This window comes from Crocodylus siamensis, chromosome 12, assembly GCF_052110815.1.
Source record: "Crocodylus siamensis isolate JL-2025a chromosome 12, ASM5211081v1, whole genome shotgun sequence".
NCBI lineage: Eukaryota > Metazoa > Chordata > Crocodylia > Crocodylidae > Crocodylus > Crocodylus siamensis.
The window spans coordinates 48,698,221-48,711,243 of record NC_143406.1 but is presented as its reverse complement, the minus strand read 5'-3'; the positions used below and the strand labels follow the sequence as shown (position 1 = coordinate 48,711,243).

The 13,023-nt window shown below is 53.2% G+C and overlaps 1 protein-coding gene across 1 annotated transcript in view; it reads right to left on the bottom strand.

Annotated features, from left to right (window-relative positions):
* The window catches only part of NHERF2 (NHERF family PDZ scaffold protein 2), a 74,534-nt gene that overhangs the window by 40,355 nt on the left and 21,156 nt on the right, over positions 1-13,023 (bottom strand). The window lies entirely within an intron of this gene.

Here is a 13,023-nt window from a genome sequence, read left to right as displayed (position 1 = left end):
GAGCGGCCACATGCAGCTAGGGGCAAAGGACACTCCGGCAGGGATGGGGCTCTGACCCTGGGGGTCCTCAGTCTCTTGGCAAAGCCCGAAGCCTGTGGGATCCCAGCATGAACATCCCTATCACTTCCCATTTAATAAGGGGAGGAGGTGCAAGCAGTGGCCACGTGAGGTCCAGGTTCACCCCTGCGGGCACCTTTTGGGCCAAGGGGCACCTGCAACAGCTCTTCAGCATTTCACTTCCTCCAGCAAGGTGCTCGGGATTTGGCCTTTAAGTCAAGTGCTGCCAAGAACCGAGGGCTCCAGTGTCAGGTTTGCCAGAGGGTGAGGTGCTAAGAGGGGAAGGATTAGGAGGACATAAGCTTGGATTTTCCCCTGGGACTATAGACCCTGGGAATTATAGAAATCCCCCAGCACAAAGGCGCCTCTCATTAAACCAGCGCTCGGCCCGGCAGGAGCGCAGAGTCCTACAGGAGAGATCCACGAACGAGGCGAGAGCTCGACACCGAGCAGCATTATGCAACTGGAGCAGGATCAGCTGCTCCAACTGGGGATTTGGGCTGTCTGGTCTGTGTGTCGCCTGCCCCCCTGATAGGAGACCATGGCCCATCGCAGGGCGAGATCAAACCATGGCATCTCCAACCTACACAGAGGAGTCGCAGGGGATCAGATCCTCTCCGCAGCAACCTCGCACCCTGCCAGATCACCGCTCTGCAACTGGGGAGGAAGCACAGCAGGGTGACAGGAGCAGATGTGCAGCCCGAAGCACCCTGTACACAGCATTGCAATGTCCCAGCCAGCATGGCTCGCCCGGTTCAAGGGGGAAGGGGGAGCATGCTGTCCCCTGCAAAGAGGGAATGGAGAGTTCATCTCCCTGCGTGAGCTCGCTGGAGCCTGGGGAAGCAAAGAAGGAACTGGCACCGAGTCCTGTTGCTCTCCCAGCACTCCCAGGTGCGAGCGCCGGCCACCAAAGGAGAGGCATAGGGGAGAGAATGGGGGCCACTGAAAACCTGGCAAGGAAAATAGGGGTTTTGTTTCGGTTTGGGCTTTTTTTTTTAAGAATTAGAAACAGTGGTGGGGGAATCAAACAAAGCAGCACTGTGCAGGGGAACCACAGTGAACCTGCCTGTTGAGAAGAGATGTGAAGCTGGCCAGCATCAGTGTCACTGAAGGGGGGGGAAGAGAAAAAGAAACAAACCTCTTGACCAGCCAGGGAAGGCAGGGAGATGATTCCACCGGACCATTTCACTAACCTAGGATGAACACGCACACATATGCACCCGCTCACATATGTCCCTTCAAGCACAAATGCTATTCAAAATTGAACTTTTACACTCGTTGCTGTCTCCTATACTTGAAGAAGGGTGCCTGTGCCGGAAAGCTTGCAAATAAAGACTTTTTTTTTGCAAATATCTAATCTGTCTAAAAAGAGATATCACCTCTGCCACGAGTTCTCAATCAAAAAGAGGCACAACTGCGCACTGAAAGTGAACATCGCGTTTAACTTCCTGGGGAGGAGAACAGCAGTGCGGGGTACAGAAATCGTCAGCAGAGAAAGACCCCCGGTGTGGACTGGGATGCTGGCTGCAACATCCCAATGAGCCAGTGTGCCCTGTTATCAAGGATGCTGCATGTCACTGCCTTCCTGCTCTGCCCACAGGTGCGTGCGCTCTGCAGAGGCCAAAAGCCAACTGTCCCCACCTGGTTAATCAAGCTTCAATGGCCCACAGTGAGGACATGGCCAAACCTCCGGTAGAGAAAGCAACCCATCCTAAAGCCATGCCTAGCTCACTGCTGTAGGAGGGCAGGTGTGGCTGCTTCGTGCTCTCGGTGTTGCAACCGCCGCACGTCAGAAGGTACAATCGAAACACTCTCGCTTTGCTGGGAAAATGCTCTGATGGAGCCGGACCAACATGATAAAGGTGAAGCAGGAGTTCAAACCTGAGCCGGTTCCTCCAATCGCTTGCAAAGCCTCTGAAAACAACCATTATGGGCTAAGATTTCAGCTCTTGGCTCCAGTTCCACCAGCGAAGGGGGGAATGCGGTTGGCTTGTTTGTTTGAATGGCCCAAGAAACAACATGAGACGCCTGCTCAAAATCTGCCGTTCTGCAGAGCCGAGCAGGGCCCCTTCGGCCTGGCATGCGCTGCGGGGTGAGCGGCAGGAGGGGAAACATCTGGGGTGGCGTCAGGGAAAACTCAGACCGGCCTGATGCTGAGAAAGAAATGGGCCATGCAGCTGGAAAGCAGAGCATGGCGCGGGAGGGAGGCAGGTGAGCCGAACGCCATGCAGGACCTGGGGCAGCAGGGCTTGGTCCCACCTCTGGCACCCTTCCCGTCGGATACTTGAGGCCCGCAACCTGCTCCTGGCCCCCAACCCACACAGCGCAGCCAATGCCTGCAGGCCCCTGCCGCTGACAAGCGCCCTGCAGCGTGCTCACGGTCCAAACGCCAGTCGCTGCAGATAGCACATGGAGTCTCTCCGGCCTCGAGCCTGGGGTTAGGTGACCAGACATCCCAGCGGTGGGCCACCTTTGAGCCCTTCTCCTCCAGCACCAAACCACCGGAAGGATTTTTCCAGCAGGGATGCCTTTGAGTTCTCATCTCCTTCAGAGATGTCCGACCGCCTGCGTGACGCTTGTGGACACACACAGGATTTCCTGTGCTGGACTGGGCCAGGGCTGTGCCCAGCTCAACCCTTTGCCTCCAACAATGGATGGTGCCAAATGCTGCAGAGGAAGGTGGTCTGCAATTCAAGTGCTCTGCTCTCAAATGTACCCCTCTTTCAGGCTTGTTCCAGCCAAGCTGGTACGCCCAGCTGCCCCTCCGCTGCTCGGACTCTGCCAAACTCTCAGCCTCGCCAGCACACAGCAGCAGGGAGTTCCTCTGGCTAACCACGCATTGCACCCATGAGCAAGTCCTTGGTATTTGCTCAGAGATCCAGCTAGATTTCAGGGGAGGAAAGGGGCAGCAGAAGGGGCTGGGGAGGGGTGGATAAATCCAGCATCCCATGCACATAAAGCTCAAGTGGCTCTCGCATGCTGTGGACTGAAGCATCTGCAGGGGTTGGCACCGAGGACTCCTGCCCCCAGGAGCACACCATAGCTCAGCAGGACACTTCTAGTATACTCCGCCAGCTCCCAGTTCACCCCACTAATGCAGACCTCCCTGGCAGGATCTTTCACGTCACTTCTCAGGAATTCCCCAGCTGGAAAGTTTCCCTTCCAGGGGCCTCCAGAACAATCTTGTCTTCCCCCCTTCTCAGCTGGAGTCCATGGACTGCAAACTCTTCCCACCCTACCATCCCTCCCCGCCGTTCTGGACGACCTTCGGGGGCAGCGGTCCAGCCAGGAACACCAGCACACGCTTGGCACGGAGCAGAGCGCAGATGGCCCAGAGAGGCACAGGAAGCCACGTGCGTGTGTTTTCTTTAAGAGACGGCTTTTCCAGGGCAATCTGCCGAGGGAGCCTGCGCAGGTAATGCGGGAAGCCCCTCTGAGGAGCAGGCAAAGCCAGCCAGGACCGGGGGAAGCTCTGGCGAGATGGCCAAGTGTGCTTCCACGTTCCAGCTCCGGTGCCTCGAGGTGGGGCAGGATTCGGATTCCAGCAATGAATGAGGAGGTCAGAGAATGTAGGCAGGGCTCGAGCCTGCAGCCTCATGCACGGCCCTCTCTCATCCAAGGGACCCTGCCATGCGGGGGCAGGCTCAAACCTGTGGCTTGGGGGAGTGCCCAGAGATCCCAACAGCTCTTCAATAAAGGTCTGTGCAGCTGCTAAACCCCCAACCTGGGCTGAGGAGCTGCAGCAGGGGCTGGCCTCTCGCCATGGGGAAGCCAGACCATCAGGGACGGACGTAGGCATTCGGAGGAAGGCAGCCAGCAGGGACGCAGCCAGCGCATGCATCCACCCAACGGCACGGCTCCTCAGACAGAAAGCTGCCTGGGGCCAGCTGCTGCCTGGCCACAACCTCGGAGCAGCCACAGCAGTGGAGGAGACAGCTCCAACTGCTTCCTCTGCCTTGCAGCAGTGGGTCCCGGCATCCAGGCTGTGCCAGCTCACAGCTCATACCTGCTGGCTGTAAGGCTGGAGTGCTCTCGATCCTGGCCACCCGGTTCCCTGTAGCAATCTTCTGCAAGCTCAAACTGTTCAGGGCCCAAGACTGTACACTTAGCACCCATCCCACGGGCAGGACTCACCAGCCCCACCTCGCAGCTGGAGAGCAGCACATTGCTTATATTCACCAGTCGATGGCTGACGCAGACATACAGTCCCAGGACACTGTCCCCTAGATAGCACATCCCTCCATGTTGCTCACTAAAGTCACACAGAGCCAGGGGACATGATGTGGCCCTCACTTCAACCCCCCTCCCCCCAACAGTATCTTAACCAAATCCCACTGCCTTAGGAGCAGCATCTAGGGCTGAGGAGGCAATACTGCTCCCAGAGGCCTTCTCCCCTGAAGTCTCCTAGCCCCATCACAAGCACTGGGGGAGTTTCTTGCCCTGCTACTCACCTGTGTTTTCAAATGACGTAGCTGGCATGGGGATCTTGACCAGAGTTATCTCAAGCAGCAGCTGTCATCAAGCGGGAGCTGTTATCATCATAACCCACAGCACAGAAGAGCCAAGAGGCGTGATTCGAGGGGGCACAGGGTGTGAGCAGACACGCAGCAGGAGCCACTCGCTGCCTCCAAGAGCTTGCTCTAAACAGACACGGGAGGGCTCCTTCCCCAGGGCTGGGGCAATGAGGGACCAAGGCAGTGACTGCTAGAGCCTGTCCCTAAATGACACAGGGGAAGTATTCCCAAGTGCCCAAGTGACTTGCCCAAGGTCCTAAAGGAAGGCACTGGCAAGGGTGGCACCTCGAAGTCTCCGGACTGCTCCTTCCCTCACTCTCCATGCTGGTATGCTGAGAGGGACGCACGCTGTCCCAGCTCTCAAAACCAAGCCTGACATTACGAGCCCCCACAGCTGTACATGCCTCAGAGCTGCTGAAGAGCAGGGGGTCGCATACGGAGACATCTACCCCGAGACACCTCAGGCTGACAGTCCTGGCTTACAAACCTGGCAAAGGCCTCCTGATCCCCAGACTTGCTCTGCCCCCTGCCCCAACAAAGAGAATCCACATGAACAGAGCTGAAATGCAGACTGACAGGGCCTTGTCAGGTGTGTCAGCAGAGGGGAAAGCTTGGCAGAGCATTTATAGCCCGCTGCTGGCTAATCTTAGCCCCTTCAGCCCCAGGGTCCCGTGGCCCTGGCACTGCACCCCTGGCACTCTGCTGCTATTGCATCCTGTCGGGAGGGCTCTGCCCTGCACATATGTCTCCAGGTTCCAAGGGAAGGGACACAGAGCCCAGCTTTCACACCATCCCTCGTCCAGCCAAGACTGACACTCCTGCACCGGTTTCCACCTTCCCACCGGAGCCGCTCACCCGGCCCATAACTAGATCTCCTCGTTGTTCCTATTCCCTCGTGCAACCCGGTACCTTGTTTGCCTTTCTACTGCCACTGTGGTATGCTAACAAGAGTGACTGCATCCAAACAGGCCATGCAACTACAGATGTATTAATCCCCATGCAAACAGCAGCATCGTGCACAGGCAGCTAAGAGGCAGAGGGGCAGGTGCTGGGAGAGTCCACGTGTTCCCCAGTTTTTTCTTTGGAAAGAGACAAATATTTTTACTGGGTTTTCTTCCTGTACTCGAGTGACACAGTGAAATGGGCTGAGCTGGCTGGGAAGTGCGGGTTCACTCGCTGGCTCCCTGCCCTGTGGGATGCAATGGCAGCCTTTGCAACTGGTGGGAACATCAGGGACCTGATGAAAAGTGCAGCAGGTTACTATCAATATTTATCTTGGCAGGCGGCAGCAGCTCTCTGGAGGGAGGGGGATTCTCTGCACATCCTCAGATCTCCTTAGAGTGGAAGAAAAGCCAATCGGTGACAGGGGGTTAATGCTGATAACATGCGAGGGCTTCTCTTCCATAACGTGATAAAACCGCCAGGCCTCTGGATTTTTTAAAGGAGTGAAGTGCCTGACTCTCAGCGGTTTACCGAGTAGGAGGGACACTTAAAATCCCTTGCGCCCCTTTGAAAATCGAGGCCCAAAGCAAATGCAGGAGCAGGCAGTCCTTTGGGAAGGACTTGCCCACAGCGCAGCAGTCCAAAACACGTGAGCCCAGGTCTGAACTCTTGCAAAGTCCTGCCCTCATTACCAACATGTCTGCTCAGGTCTGCTCTGAATGAGGCCCATAGCAAGTCATGGCCTCTTTCAAACGGCAGTGCCAAAAAGGGCCCGGGCCAGGAGCATGTCATCCTCCATCAACAAATGTTCTGCAGGCACTGGGCCAAATTCAGACCTGGTGTAATGTGGGGAGAGCAGATGCATCTGTAGAATGGCTCATTAGAATGGCTCATTCTGTCAAGCTGCTTTTCATACAAGGAGCAAGTCTTATTTGCCTTAAACTTAGTGACTCAGTAACAAAGCTATGGTGAATTGTGCCCTTGCATACAAAGAACTGTTAACACTGTGCAACCCACCCACTTCCACAGAGCTACACCCACACGCACCCGCAGAGGAGATGGCCATTATCTACAGCAATATTCAGCCTGGCCTGTATAAACAGCACGTACATACCACGGCACGTAAGACAAGAGAGGAAAAATATTTAATAGTAGAGGAAAGAGCTTCCAAATCACAATCAGCAAGGCCAAGCTGAAGGGGATTGTCAACATGCATAGCAATGGGATCTCCTGTGATAACCTCTGAAGCTCAGCTCCAGTATCAGGGTTGCACAGTCAGATAAACCCCTGGAGAGAAGCTAGGGAGCTCAGCCTGTCCTAAAGTACTGGGCAACTCAGCAACAGAAACGCCCCCACCCCCATCTTCACATTTGTCCCATCTGAACTCAGGAGGCAGAGAGGACACAGGCTGTTTTCTCTTTCTACAGTCCTTCCTGCGTGATGCAATCAAAACCTTTAAAGAGGGAAATAATGCTGCCTAATGTTTAACTACAGAGCTAGGAGGTTTCCATGGGAAGAACGCAATAGAAGCAAAAACACAGGAGCAACAAGAAAAGCAGCAGCCCAAAGAAAGGCCAGTCGACTAAATGGCTTTGTGAAAAAAGGCAAGGGCACCCCATGCAACATCAAGTGGACACAGTGCAGCGCAGACTGCAAAATGCATCAAAAGAATCGTTCCAAGAGCATGTCCAGGTGAACCTGGCTGCTCCGAAGGAGTCACTAATCAACCTAACATTTAAAAGTATCATTAATTCCTTGGATCCATGCAAGTACTCTTAAAACTCCAACAGAGGCCTCAGATTATCTGCAATGTTGCAACGTGACACCCCCTTAACATGCAATGCACTGTCAGCCTGCAGTCCATAGCACCTGCTGAGATGGCAACTGGGCCCAGTAGAGTCAGAGGTTGGTGAAGTCAGAGCCTGACCAACTCCATACAAGACCAGAGCATGCTCAGGTGCCTGCCTGCTTCTGAGCACCAAGTGAGGACTGTCAGTTTACCAGGGTTGCAGTTTGTTTGCGACTAGCAGCAGCTGTGCAGCCACCCCTCAGCCTGCCCTGAGGTCCACTGAGGTCAACAGAAGTTGCCCTTTTACTGCTACCTGCGTAGCAAAGCTGCTGGACAGGATCACAGGCTGGCAAACTGGGGCTGTCAAGCAGGGTGTGAGTCATCTCTGGGAGCATAGCCGCTTCCACAGGGAGGATTCATGGCACTGAACACAGTTTCTAGAAACAGGACAAGGCTGTCACTGTTTGGGCTTGGAAAAAGTGACAGAGGATCAACAGGACGGACTCCTCCTTGAAGCATATGCCAGCAAGAAGGGCCCAGGCAGGATGAGCAGGAGCAGGTTGTGGCACCAGTGCCCTGCTAACTGTCCAGAGGCTGCCGGGGGAGTCACACTGAGCCTGAATGCAACAAGTTCCCTGCTCCAAACACTGACATTTCCCATTATCCCAACAGGAATTAAATACCCCATAAGAACATATCTGAAAAGGATGGAGCAGGACATCCCTGCTCTGGAGCAACTCAGCAATAGCCGTGTCAACCTAGTGCCCTGCCTACCTGCTGCCTCCAGCTTTTGGTGCTGTTCGTTTCCTTAAGTGGATTTCCCCTAGTAAGTCCTTAAGAGGGTTTAATCATATGACCCTACAAGTTTAAACTGGGGTATTCCTTTCCTGTCTATTCTCTTCAATTAACTTCACTTAACAAGATTTACAGATGGCAACAAAATGCCCGGGGGACAGCAGGGAAGCAGCACCTCAGACCCTTGGGTTCTGTGCCGAGCTCCTGCACTCCCCGCATCACCGTCAGGAAGTCTTGGCCCCCTCTGGAAAACAGGTATCAACAATGTATATGCTGGAGGGGGTCATTTATAGTGAACTGAAGAGCTCTGGGAGTCAGAAGGGTGATGTGTTGTTTGTCACCCAGAGGAAAGCTGCGGCACCACACCTCCCCTATCCTTTGTCTGGCTTCTGTTTTCCATAACCCTGGCCTTTGCATTCAGACTGGAAAGGCCTTTCCTGTTAAGTAACTGCTAAGTATCCTTTGTGGACACACCCGTGGTCCCTCATTAAACAGGGCTCAGTGTTTATGGATAAGAAGTAGGTGGATCTGATGGGTTCTTCTCAGCACACAATGGTGATGGAGATGCCTATACCAAACCTGGCAGACAGACAAGGTACAGAGTTACTGAAGCAACCAAATAAATGCTCCTCTCCCTATTCAAATAGCTGGAAAAATTCTTCTCTGCAAGCTTTCAGGTACAAACATGTTTCTTCAGGATGAAGGAGGGTCCGCAGTTGTTTTGTGCTCTTCCTGGACTACAACTGCAGATGCTCCCTCTGTCTGAAATAGGATGTTTGTACCCGAAAGCTTGCAAAGACAAATTTTTCCAACTATTTTAGTTGATCTGATAAAAAATATCAGATTTACCCAAAGAATCTTGTCTGCCTGTGTCCTTAGACCAACATGGCTACAACCAATACCCTTTTCCCTACTCTTTTCTTACTGAAAAGAAGGATTTTTGCCAGAGGTTTCACCTTAAGAGAATAGCTGCCAATGGGACAATAGAAGGAATCCGACTTTAAACTGATGCCAGCAGAGTTGGTCTGACCTGGTAAGAACAAACTAAGAGAGCCTGAATGGGAAACACAGACATCAGTCAGCAAAAACCTCCAGCCCAGGCAGTTTTCATGTAAATTAACCCAACAGTGCAGCTTCAGAGCTTCATGTAAAAGCTGGAATGAAATGAGTTTGTGTCTTGGATCTTGCCAGAAATAATTCTGAATGGTTTCATGTCATTCATTCCTTTCATCTATACGGATATTTTTATATCAAACATATGTAAGACTCTCCCTACACTTGAAGAAGGGTGTTTGCACCCAAAACCTTGTAAAGAACAATTTTTCCACCTATTTAGGTGGTCTAATAAAAGATATCACATTTACCCAAAGAACCTTGTCTGCCTAGGTATAAAACGGATCTTTATTTCTCATATTTACATTTATAAGACTTCGCAAATTGAATCTGATCCAAGACACTCGAGTGCTTGTGAGGTCTCAGCATCTAGCAGTCTGAACACAGAACCAGAAGCTAGAAATAGCCCCGTTCTACCTCGTGCCAATATACCAGTGCTGACTTCCTCTGTATGGTGGGGAAAAAAAAAAATCACTTTCCCTTGCAGGGATTAAAACTATTCAGCCACCTCCAAGGGTGGATCTGTTGACATCCCTGTCAAACACCACCAACATGCCATTAACCAGAAAAACAGCGGGTACACGGTGCCTTATGGGTTATACACCACTTGCTTAAACTCTCAGCACAGTCCCTCCAGCGGCTGGAGCGCTGCTGGCCCCTCGAAGAGCTGGAGCGCTTACTGTAAAGAATGTGTATATTTTAAATTAATTCCACGTGTTTCCACTATGAAAACCGATGATGTAAGAATGGCGCCTCCCTTCCACACAGAGATCTGCTGTGTGCGTGTTTGCTCCGCCAGATCGGCTGCCTTTAGTGACTAAAGCAAACTTTTTACTGCCTTTTCAATCCCTCCTACCCTGCTGCTGCAGCTCGGGGAGGGGAGGTGGATCCGACTCCCACCCACACATCAGAGCTGTTAACCAAGTGGAGCGCCACGTGATCTCCTGGAAAAGGCACTGGGCAGCAAGCCTGAAGATCTGGGTCCCCTCCCAGGACTGCCCGTAAATTGTTGGGTGGCTCTAAGCAAGTTGCTTCGGTTCTGTCCTCTTTACCATCTTGTCTTTTCAGACAGGACGTCCTTTGGGGCAGGGTGCGGCACTGGGGGCACAGCTGGAATCTCAAGGCATTTGCTCCCGTACCCGTGGCAATAGCAGCAAGTCCCATCCATCAGCATTACTACGCAAGCTCAGCAAAGGCCAGGAGGACGCGGGACAGGATGGGGGCTAGAATGGAGCCTGTGGGATTCTTACAAGTGAGCACCAGGAAGCACCCATGTGACTCCTATCCCACAGGCCTTCCTCTCCCCTCCCGTTGGACAGGCTTGTTGCCAACATACTTTGTAAACTCTGGAGGCAGGAACCCACCCCGCCACCCCACCTGGACGGCTGCGGGGTCCGAGTACACGAGCCCCATAGGCACGGTGAAGAAAGCCACCCTCCAGCGCTAAGCGATAAACAACTTGAGATGGGGAGGAGCAGAGAGGCCCTCGGGGAACCGAGAACCCACTTCTCTTTAAAGATCACTGATGCTGAAAATAAACATGGCGCTGGGCCACACTGGGAAGGATGGGAGTTACTGGCCAAGCCCTTCTAATGAGAATGGGACAAAACTAGCTCTGGTCTAACTGCTCCAGCTGGGATTTTGCAAAGCACCGCAGGGAGATAGACGCCAACTTCCAACAGGAGCCACGCGCCGGTTCCCTTGGGTGCTCTGGGAAACCCAAGCCCACACAGGACTACCCCCGAGACAAGAAAAACCTCCCCACAAAACAGGGTCATAAGCAAACAAGAGAAAACTGAAGTGATCAGTGAAACCCCCAAAGCAAACGACCAGAACGTGAAGCTTGCAGGTGAATACCCAGTGCGGGGTTGTGTTAACACCCAAAGAGGCTTTGAGGAAAGTAAAAAAGATCTTGTGAAAATTGAATCTGCTGTTTTCAGTGAAAATGCCAGCTTCACTGAAAACACCGTGGTTCCCACCTCCCCCCGCAAAAGGTATTGATGGCAATTGGGTGTTTGGTTGTAGCTATGTTGGTCTAAGGACATAGGCAGGCAAGGCTCTTTGAGTCAATGTGATATCTTTGATGATGATGAGGATGATGATGATGATTGATGACAATTGGTGCCTATTTCTGCCCTGGGACTTTTCCCAGTCCAACAGCTGTAAAGGACTAGATGGAAGAGAGAAGGAAAAAGATGGTACGTGAACATATGTGCACGAAGTCCGGAGGACGGCAGAGGCTAAGGGCAGGACAAGCAGATTTCTGAACTGTTTGATTTCACAGGTGGAGACCAGCAGACACTCATTCCAAGGGGGAAGGTTTCCAAGGCTGACGCAGGCAGCTCCACTAGAATCGGATCCGAGCAGCATCAGTGCAAAACCCTCTCGGTATTTACCTGCCCTAACACAGACCTTCAGCCATGTCACAGCCTCGGGCTTCCCTCCCCGCCTGTCCACAGCCCTGTCGCGGTCTGAGTAAGGAGCTGCAGATCAGGACTCCTGGGGTCTAAGCCTTGCTCGTGCTCTCGGGGGGGGACTTTGGGCATGTCACCTAACCACGCTGTGCCTCAGTTTCTTCGTCTGCGGAGAAGGAGAAGTCCTCCATCACTGGGAGCTGCAAGGCTTGCTCAGAAGCTCAGGCTTTAAAAGCATTTCAAGAGTGGAAGGAGAAAGGAACTACCTGAATGCAAAGCAGGAGTATTTGACTTGCGTTTGCAAATTGAACATATCACCACCACTGAAATACTTGGGCAAGGTAAAACGAGACTAATTCCAGCAGAAGAGACCCTTCAGCCCAGTCTTTCCTCTTTTCCACTGAGCCTTTAAGTGGTAATCCCTGGATGAAGGAGGGACACCACCGCATTGCGTCTGCTCCCTACCAGCTGCCCTACTTAGGCTGACCGAGCCCCAGAGACCCGAGTCCTGGTCCCACAACCCATGACACAGACCTCACGGCACAACTCACTGCTAGGGCAGTGCAACCGGGGGCCACACTGGCAGCTAAGGGACCTGGGAGCACCGCAGGACACCCTGGGCCTGTGCCTTAGGATCACCCGGGCCAAAAGGACAGAACTTGGAGGTTGCTAGCAACTTCATCTCAATGTGCCCCAGGGGAGGCACACCTGGACCACGGGTTAGCGAGGATTTAGTTAGGGAGCTTCTGGAGGGGTTGGACGTATTCAAGTCAGCCGGCCCAGATGATCTCCACCCTAGAGTTCTCAAGAAACTGGCCGAGGTCATTGCAAGTCCCCTGGCACAACTTTACGAGCACTCGTGGTGCTCTGGTGAGGTACCGGAGGACTGGAAGAGGGCCAACGTGGTCCCCATCTTCAAAAAAGGCAGGAAGGAGGACCCGGGAAACTATAGGCCGGTTAGTCTCACCTCGATCCTAGGCAAGCTATTCGAGAAAATTATGCTGGCACACATCCAGGAGGGGCCAGCAGGGGACTGCATGCTTAGGGGCAACCAACATGGGTTCATCAGTGGCAGGTCCAGTCAGACCAACCTGGTGGCCTTTTACAATCAGATCACCAGATCGTTAGACGCAGGGGTAGCAGTGGATATAGTCTTCCTGGACTTCCGGAAGGCCTTCGACACTGTCTCTCACCCCGTTCTCATTAAGAAACTGGGGGCTGTGGTGTCAACATCCACACAGTCAAATGGGTCGCCAACTGGCTGGAGGGCCGCACCCAGAGGGTGGTAGTGGATGGGTCCTTCTCAACCTGGAAGGACATGGGCAGTGGGAGCCACAGGGCTCGGTCCTCGGGCCCACACTGTTCAACATCTTCATCAGTGATTTGGATGAGGGGGTAA